Source organism: Xyrauchen texanus, chromosome 6, assembly GCF_025860055.1.
Source record: "Xyrauchen texanus isolate HMW12.3.18 chromosome 6, RBS_HiC_50CHRs, whole genome shotgun sequence".
In the NCBI taxonomy this organism is placed as follows: Eukaryota; Metazoa; Chordata; class Actinopteri; order Cypriniformes; family Catostomidae; genus Xyrauchen; species Xyrauchen texanus.
In genome coordinates this window covers 45,515,871-45,524,875 of record NC_068281.1, presented here as the reverse complement: position 1 = coordinate 45,524,875, position 9,005 = coordinate 45,515,871, and the positions used below count along the sequence as shown (strand labels likewise).

At 45.4% G+C, this 9,005-nt stretch overlaps 1 protein-coding gene across 1 annotated transcript in view; it reads left to right on the top strand.

The window, feature by feature from the left end:
• Positions 1-9,005, top strand: part of LOC127644886 (zinc finger protein OZF-like) — a 385,071-nt gene that overhangs the window by 294,025 nt on the left and 82,041 nt on the right. The gene's annotated exons all lie outside the window — the stretch shown is intronic.

The following is a 9,005-nucleotide window of genomic DNA, read 5'->3' as shown; positions in this document are numbered from 1 at the left end:
ACGTGAGAGAACAGCGTGTGAACACTGTTCGTGAGTGCGTGAGTCTCATGCTCAATGCATTGGGGTAGGCAGCCCTGATTATAATAAAACAAATAATTCAATATATTGTTAATTGAATTTAAAGCTATAATGGTCCAGACAGATATGCATGTATGCATTTAAAAAATGTGGGTTCTCCCATTCAAAATGTTTACATTGGTGGCGCCATACAAGGGTCAGACATGTGAAGTTGAGCTCTGAGCACTGTGCTAGTTTTTAATTATTTTTGTGTTACAAACCGGTGAGATTCGATACACCTTGATCCATAAATGTTCTATGAAGTCAATATGTCAAAGAATTCAAAATCCTTGGGCTCTGGAGACATTAAAAGACACTTACATGCTCAAGCTGACACCCCTGACAGGGCCGCCGCAGACCAGGGACTGTGCGATGGGAGAGATTCAGTGTCAGCTGTAGAGTATGTCGGTGATGCTAACGAAGGTCGTAGTGGACTTGGAGGATTATGCTGTAATATGTCGATCAATCACTTCCATGGAGACGAAATTCTCTGAGTTGGTTACAAGAATCAGGGACGTCGAGAAACGGATTGATTATCTGGAGTCATCGGAGAGGGAATTAGTTGTTAACCCGCTAGCGACCGAGGCAGATTTGCTGTGCGTCTGGGAAAAGTTGGAAGACCTTGAGAATCGGAATCAGTGAAACAACGTCTGAATTGTTGGAATTCCTGAGAATGAAGAAGGCTGAGAGCTCTTCCCAAGTCTGCTCGACATAACAGGCCATAAGTTGGACATCGAGCAAGCTCACAGGGTTCCGGCTCAGAGATCAGCGGAGGGAGACAGGCCCCAAGCAATTCTTGAACTTAGCGAATTCGACAAGAGAGAAGCGTGATTGATTTAAGTAATGCAAGAAACTCTTCAACAGAAGATAGCTTTTGCACTGAAGTTTCAGGGCAAACTGAGAATAGATGGCCGCAAAGTATTTATATGTCCCCATCAAGCATTGTCTTCATAAAGTCATTTTGTAATGAGTAAGCCATGGTGTGATTCTCATGTTGCTGCCAAGTGGGCCTGAGTTACTGAATATTCACTTGATCGTTTGAGGAAAATGGGCGCCTTCTTTGTTTCTTTTTGTGCTGGTTCTGCCTAGCAGCTGGAGTTTGTTTTGTGGAATAACACTCCTTCGGGATCGTTGTGGATGAATCTGCACATTCTTTGTGCTTATGCCTCCTTTTTGATGGAGTTTGTTTTGTGGAATGTTTTTTTGCAGGACATTGTAATGATTAGGTCATCCACTGCACTTATAAAACAGCCGGCTCACTGAACATTTGTTTGACTGTCAGGAAAATTCATGTTTTTTAATTTTTTATTATAATTATTTTATTTATTTAAATTTTTGTGTGTGCTGGTTCTGCTAGAGGCTGGAACTTGTTTTGCGGAGGAACACACCTTCGGGAGTGGATGTGGATGAATCTACATGTTCTTTGTGTTTATTCTGCCTATTGGCTGGAGATTGTTTTATAGATTTTTTTCTGTTATGTAATTCAGTCTCACAAAATTTTTATAGAAGCAATGGACTTGAGTAATCTGATGGCAAATTTGTCGCGGGTGCTCTCGTGGGCATACATAGATTGTTTGAGTTTAGAGGCATGGACGCCGGTCGGCACTTTATAATCTTGTTTTTGACACAATCTATTTTTTCTAATATGTCAAAATGTCAAATGTTAATATGAGTAGATTGTCTCTCCACGTGCAATGTGAATGGGTTGGAGTACACCAAAAAAAGAAAGAAGGTTATTTCTACATAAGAAAAATCATATCACATCTTTCCCCGCCGGAAAATGAAACATTTGGATATAATATGGAGTGGACATGTTTTCTTTATTGCTGGCTCAAGTAAGACCAGGGGAGTCATTACATTGATAAGTAAAAATCTAAAATTCAAATGTCGCAAACAAATAGGAAGAGTCATTTTTGTTTTAGCAGAAATTCAGGGGTAATTGTTGATTTTGGATAATAATTACACACCTAATGTTGATGATCAAGGATTTTTTTATAGATCTTGTAGGGATGTTGCAAGCCGCTGTCACCCATCATGGCATAATATTGGGAGGAGACTTTAATCTTTTTTGCAAGCCTCCTAGAGCATTGACGCTTCACAGGATGTGTAAAAATCTGGGTCTTACAGATATTTGGAGACTTTTGAACCCATCTGGTAGGGACTATACATTTTCTTCATCAGTCCATAAGATTTATTGTAATCTAAGTCCCTCATTTCATCTGTTGTTGATTGCTCAATTGGAAACGTCTTCGTCTCAGATCACGCGCTGGTGAGTTTAGAGATGTTGCCACATATGGAGAAAAATAAATCATATAGTTTTCACTTTGATGTATCCCTTTTGCAAAATCCTGAATTCCAACTAATGTTAAAGACTGAAATCAATGTGTATATGGAGACCAACTAGTCCTCAGTGTCCCCTGTAGGCATTGCTTGGGAGGCACTTAAGATGGTTCTTAGGGGTCGGGTCATACAGTATGCCTCATTCATCAAAAAGTCCAAAGCATGAGAATTCTTGGAGTTGGAAGGGAATATTCAAAGTGCCGAGGCACTGCTGAAGCACCGGATGTCATCAAAATCAGAATCAGCTTTATTGCCAGGTATACTTACACATACAAGGTATTTGTCTCGGTGACAGGAGCTTCCAGTGCACAGCAATACAAAAACAATACAAAAACAGCAGCAAGACATAGATAATAATACAAAATTATTATACACATACGTACATACACACACATACATAGATACACACATACACATACATAGTGCAATTCTAATACAAATATGTTATCTGTTATGTACAGTGCAAAATACAAATCTTGTTATGTACAGTGCGATTTTAATTTCATTTTTTTCCTGAGGAATTAAATGGCAGAAGAGGTAGATGTGTTGGATAAATATAAAAAAGACTAAACAGTGTATTGCACATAATTGTTGCTCAATGGGGCAATTTTAACTGTTCATGAGTCAAGTCAAGTCAAGTGGTTTTTATTGTTTTTTCAACCATATACAGTTAGTACAGTACACAGCAAAACGAGACAACGTTCCTCCAGGACCATGGTGCTACATAAAAACAACAAAGGACCAACATAGGACCACATGAGACTACACAACGAAATAAAATACCTATATAAACTACCTATATATACCTATATAAAGTGCACGTGCAAACATGTGCAAAAAGTACAGGACAGTACAACAAATTACTGACAATGAACAGGACAATAGACAGTGCAGCGCCGACCAGTACTCAGTAGTGCAAAAAGATGACAGTTTCTAAAAATGTAAACATAACATACTACTGAGATAATGTTCTATGCACATAGCAGTTATTGAGGTAGCAGACAGTTATAAAGTGACAGTAATTAAAGTGCAACTCAGGACACGTGTGTGTCAAACCAGTCTCTGAGTATTGAGAAGTCTGATGGCTTGGGGAAGAAGCTGTTACACAGTCTGGCCGTGAGGGCCCGAATGCTTCGGTACCTCTTGCCAGACGGGAGGAGGGTAAAGAGTTTGTGTGAGGGGTGTGTGGGGTCGTCCACAATGCTGGTTGCTTTGCGGATACAGTGTTTTTTGTAAATGTCTTTGATGGAGGGAAGAGAGACCCCAATGATCTTCTCAGCTGTCCTCACTATCCTCTGCAGGGCTTTGCGGTCCGAAACGGTGCAAGTCCCAAACCAGGCAGTGATGCAGCTGCTCAGGATGCTCTCAATAGTCCCTCTATAGAATGTAGTGAGGATGGGGGTTGGGAGATGTGCTTTCCTCAGCCTTCGAAGAAAGTAGAGACGCTGCTGGGCTTTCTTGGTGATAGAGCTGGTGTTGAGGGACCAGGTGAGGTTCTCCGCCAGGTGAACACTAAGGAATTTGGTGCTCTTGACGATCTCCACAGAGGAGCCGTCGATGTTCAGCGGAGTGTGTTCACCTTGTGCTTTCCTAAAGTCAACAACCATCTCTTTTGTTTTGTCGACATTCAGGGAAAGGTTGTTGGCTCTACACCAGTTCGTCAGCCGCTGCACCTCCTCTCTGTATGCTGACTCGTTGTTCTTGCTGATGAGACCCACCACGGTCGTGTCATCGGCAAACTTGATGATGTGATTCGAGCTGTGCATTGCTGCACAGTCGTGAGTCAGCAGAGTGAACAGCAGTGGACTGAGCACACAGCCCTGGGGGGCCCCAGTGCTCAGTGTGGTGGTGGTGGAGATGCTGTTCCCGATCCGGACTGACTGAGGTCTCCCAGTCAGGAAGTCCAGGATCCAGTTGCAGAGGGAGGTGTCCAGGCCCAGCAGGTTCAGCTTTCCAATCAGGTGCTGGGGAATGATTGTGTTGAATGCTGAGCTGAAATCTATGAACAGCATTCGAACGTATGAGTCCTTATTGTCTAGGTGGGTGAGGGCCAGATGGAGGGTTGTGGTGATGGCATCGTCCGTTGAACGGTTTGAACGATACGCAAACTGCAGTGGGTCTAGTGAGGGGGCAGCTGGGTCTTAATCTGCCTCATGACGAGCCTCTCGAAGCACTTCATGATGATGGGTGTAAGTGCGACGGGACGGTAGTCGTTGAGGCAGGACACTGAAGACTTCTTTGGCATGGGGATGATGGTGGTGGCCTTGAAGCACGTTGGAACAACGGCGCTGCTCAGAGAGATGTTGAAGATGTCGGTAAGAACATCTGCTAGCTGGTCTGCACATCCTCTGAGCACTCTGCCAGGAATGTTGTCTGGTCCAGCAGCCTTCCGTGGGTTGACTCTACGTAGAGTTTTCCTCACATCTGCCGCGGTAAGACAGAGCACCTGGTCGTTGGGAGGAGGGTGGACTTCCTCGCCATCACGTCGTTCTGCACTTCAAACCGAGCGTAGAAGTCGTTCAGCGCATCTGGAAGGGAGGCATCTTTGTCACAGGCAACTGATGTTGTCCTGTAGTTGGTGATGGCCTGGATGCCCTGCCACATGCGCGCGTGTCACCGCTGTCCTGGAAGTGACTGTGGATTCTCTGGGCGTAGCGCGCTTTGCCTCTCTGATTGCCCGTGACAGTTTGGCCCTAGCTGTTCTTAGGGCTGCCTTATCGCCTGCTCTGAAGGCGGAGTCTCGGGACCTCAGCAGCGTGCGCACCTCCGCAGTCACCCACGGCTTCTGGTTGGAGCGAAATCAGACTATCATGAGATGGATAGTCTGAGGGAAAAGCTGTTTGTGTGTCTGGTAGTGCTGGTGCTCATAGTTCTAAAGTGTTGGCCAGAAGGCAACAGTTCAAAAAGGTAGTGGGCTTGTTGAGTGGGGTCTAGAGAGATTTTCTAGCATTTTTTGGGGGGCAACCAGTAATCCTCTCAGCAGTCTGAACTGTCCTTTGTAGTCTTCTGATGTCTGATTTCATAGCTGAACCAAACCAGACAGTAATTGAAGTGCAGAGGACAGACTCAATGACTCCTGAGTAGAACTGTATCAGCAGCGCCTGTGGCAGGTTGAACTTCCTCAGCTGGCGAAGGAAGTACAACCTTTACTGGGCCTTTTTCACAATGGAGTCAATGTGTGTCTCCCACTTCAGGTCCTGTGAGATGTAGTGCCCAGGAACCTGAATGACTCCACTGCTGCCACAGTGCTGTTTAGAATTGCGAGGGGGTCAGTTTTGAGGTGTTCCTCTTAAAGTCCACAATCATTTCCACCGTTTTGAGCTCAAGGTTGTTATGACTGCACCAGACAGCCAGCCGTTTAGTCTTCCTTCTGTATGCAGACTCATCGTCATCTCGGATGAGGCCGATGACAGTGTTGTCGTCTGCAAACTTCAGGAGCTTGACAGAGGGGTCCTTGGCAATGCAGTCATTGGTGTTGAGGGAGAAGAGTAATGTGGAGAACACACATCCCTGGGGGGTGTGCTGATTGAACAGGTGCCAGAAGTGAATTTCCCCTGTCTCACATGCTGCTGCCTGTCTGTCAGAAAGCTAGTGATCCACTGACAGATCGACATGGGAACAGAGTTGAACTGAGAGTTGGCCATCAGATGGCCTCAGAGAATTCACCTGATTGAAATACACATATAAAACAATTTTGTCGTGAATGGTGGAGATTTGGCTATTCAGGGCAAGACAGTCATACTTTGAGTTGGGGGACAAAGCAGGGAAGCTTTTGGATAGATATATAAAGCAGAGGGAGTCATTTTCTAACATTACCTCAGTGAAATCTGCTGATGGTGACATTTTTACCTCAGCCATTGATGTTGATAATGCTTTTAAAGAATTCTATCTTGCTCTTTATAGTTCCATGTCTTTGTCTACTGATGAAGATATTAGAAACTTTGTGGAAGAATTAGAACTCCCTAAACTGACGACTGAGCAAAAAAAATATCTTGATTCTGAGATAACCTTGGGGGAGTTTGGCCAGGTAATTAAGGTGGGGCCAGATGGCTTTGCTGCTGAATATTATGCTACAGAATTGGCTCCATTTTGCTAGAAGTTTATATGGAATCATTAAAGAATGGAAAAACTTCGGCCAACCATGACACAAGCCTGGATCAGTCTGATACTTAAAAAGGACAAAGATCCAAGTGAGTGTAAGAGTTAACGTCCAATTTCCCTGATCCAGCTAGATGTAACAATATTGTCAAAGATTCTGGCTAACTGATTGAGTAAAGTTATGACATCTGTTACATACATAAAGATCAGGTGGGGTTTACTCGGGGCTGCAGCTCATCTGATAACATTCATCAATATCATGTGGTCAGTGGCAAATGATCAGACTCCGGTCGCTGCCATCTCACTTGATGCCGAAAAGGCGTTTGGGGAATTGTTGGAGAATGGTAATATCTTTTTAAGATTTTGGAAATATATGGGTTCACGAATACTTTTATTGGATGGATTAAGTAACTTTATAGACAACTGGTAGCAGTGGTACAAACCTGGCAGGGTTGCCCTCTTTCCCCATTATTGTTCTGTCTTGCCCTAGAACCATTAGCAGCCGCAATAAGAAGGGAAGATGATTTTCCAGGGGTGGTGGCATGAGGTATGGTGCATTTGACGTTTAATTTTGACCTCTTAATAAAAATGTTTTCAAGCAATGTGGGCTTCATTATATTTACCTATGATTGTGTAGGTTAATGTTACTAAAATGAATTGTATTCCAAAATGTAACTACCTGTTGCAATCTCTCCATGTAGATATCCCCCTCTCTTATTTCAAGCTATTTGACAGCATATCGAAGTCCTTCATTTGGAATTTAGCATCCTATATTACATTTCAATAAACTACATAGGCCGATTGACAACGGTGGGCTAGGCCTACACAAGATTTTATTTTATTATTAAGCATTCGGTCTCAGACATTTGGCTCATTGGTCTCTTACACCTGAGAGTTTTTGACCCTATTTCGCATTACAAAGCCTTTCTATGAAACTAACCGGAGAAGTTAAGTCACACCCCGTTATCTCGCATTTGTACTCAGTGTGGACAAAAGTGTCCAGTGTTTAATTTGGACATTTATTTAAATGTTGCCTCCATATGTCTGAACCTCAAATTATGTTTTAATGAGTCCCCTTTTTGCTGGTCAGAGTGGAATGTGAGGGGGGTTACTACACTCGGCGACCTATATGAGAGTGGAGTGTTGAGATCCTTTGGTTAAACATTTTGGGATTCCCAGATCTTAGTTCTTTAAGTATTTACAGCTGCACCACCTGCTCTGTACTGTTTTTGGGAGTAGTTTACACCCCTGTGCCAGCGGGGGCGTGGTCAAGCGCCCATCCGGGAGAGAAAAGCGGTAAGGGCGCTTACACCTGAGCTAAATTATGTCTAACACCTGTCTCTAATTTCAGTGAGCACGGGGAGAGCGGCATAAAAGGCAGCCAGAGGGCCTCCATGGCAGGGAGAGAGTGACATAAGAATTACTGTGTTTGTGTGTGATAAAGCTCGCTGTTTAAAAGTGCTCTGTGCACGTTGTGATTATTGATAATAAAGAACCTCACCTCTGAGCCACTGCGTGCGGAGATGTTGCTCAGAGGCACTGCTTCCGGATATCGCGTCACGTAATCCACTAGGACTAACACAAAGCGATGGCCGTGTGCTGACCGTTCTAATGGCCCGACGAGGTCCATCCCAATTCTTTCGAAGGGGACCTCGAACAATGGTAGAGGGCGCAATGGCGCTTTTGGGGTGGCCGGTGGGTTTACCAGCTGACATTCACGGCACGCCGCACACCACCTGCGGACGTCACCGCCAATGCCCGGCCAAAAGAAACGGGCTATTAGACGGAGAAGTGTTTTCCGTTCCCCTAGGTGACCGGCCATAGGATTATAGTGAGCCGCCTGGAAAACCATTTCCTGGCGGCTCACCTGAGGAGGAGAACGGCTGAATGACGGGGAAGGGGAGGGTACATTCTCCCAAGGCCGGGAAGCTGGTCTCTGGTACACTCCATGCCTGCGCGGGGCAGGCACGGGCCCTGGGGAGAGAACAGAGCGAAAGGACATAGGGGAGGGGGAGAAGACAGGGGAAGGGGGAAGAGAGAGAGAGAAGGAGGGTTCGTCCGCCCTCGGGATCGCCGCCAGATGGTCCTCCGCAAGGCGAACCGCTTCCTCCAGCGACGCCGGGCAGTGGCACTGGACCCACTCCGCCGTTTTCCGGGGCAGCCATTGGCCAAATTGCTCCAGTACCACCTGATCGATAACTTCCTCGACGTCGCGGTCCCCCACGAGCAGCCATCTCCGACAGGCGTCCCGGAGCCGTTGGGCAAACGCGAACGGGCGATCGGACTATTCCAACTTCATGCCCCGGAAGAGCTGACGATTCTCTTCCGGGTCTGTGTAAGCCAGGAGATTAGTTGCTGGCAGTTGTTGAGCCGCGAGTTGAGCTTCCCCGGACAGGAGGAACTAGGCGGGCTGCCCATTGTTCATGCGGCCAGCTCCAGATTTCTGCCGTTTGCTCAAACAAATCAAGGAAGGCCTCAGGATCATCTGCTGCCCCCATCTTCTGTAACGT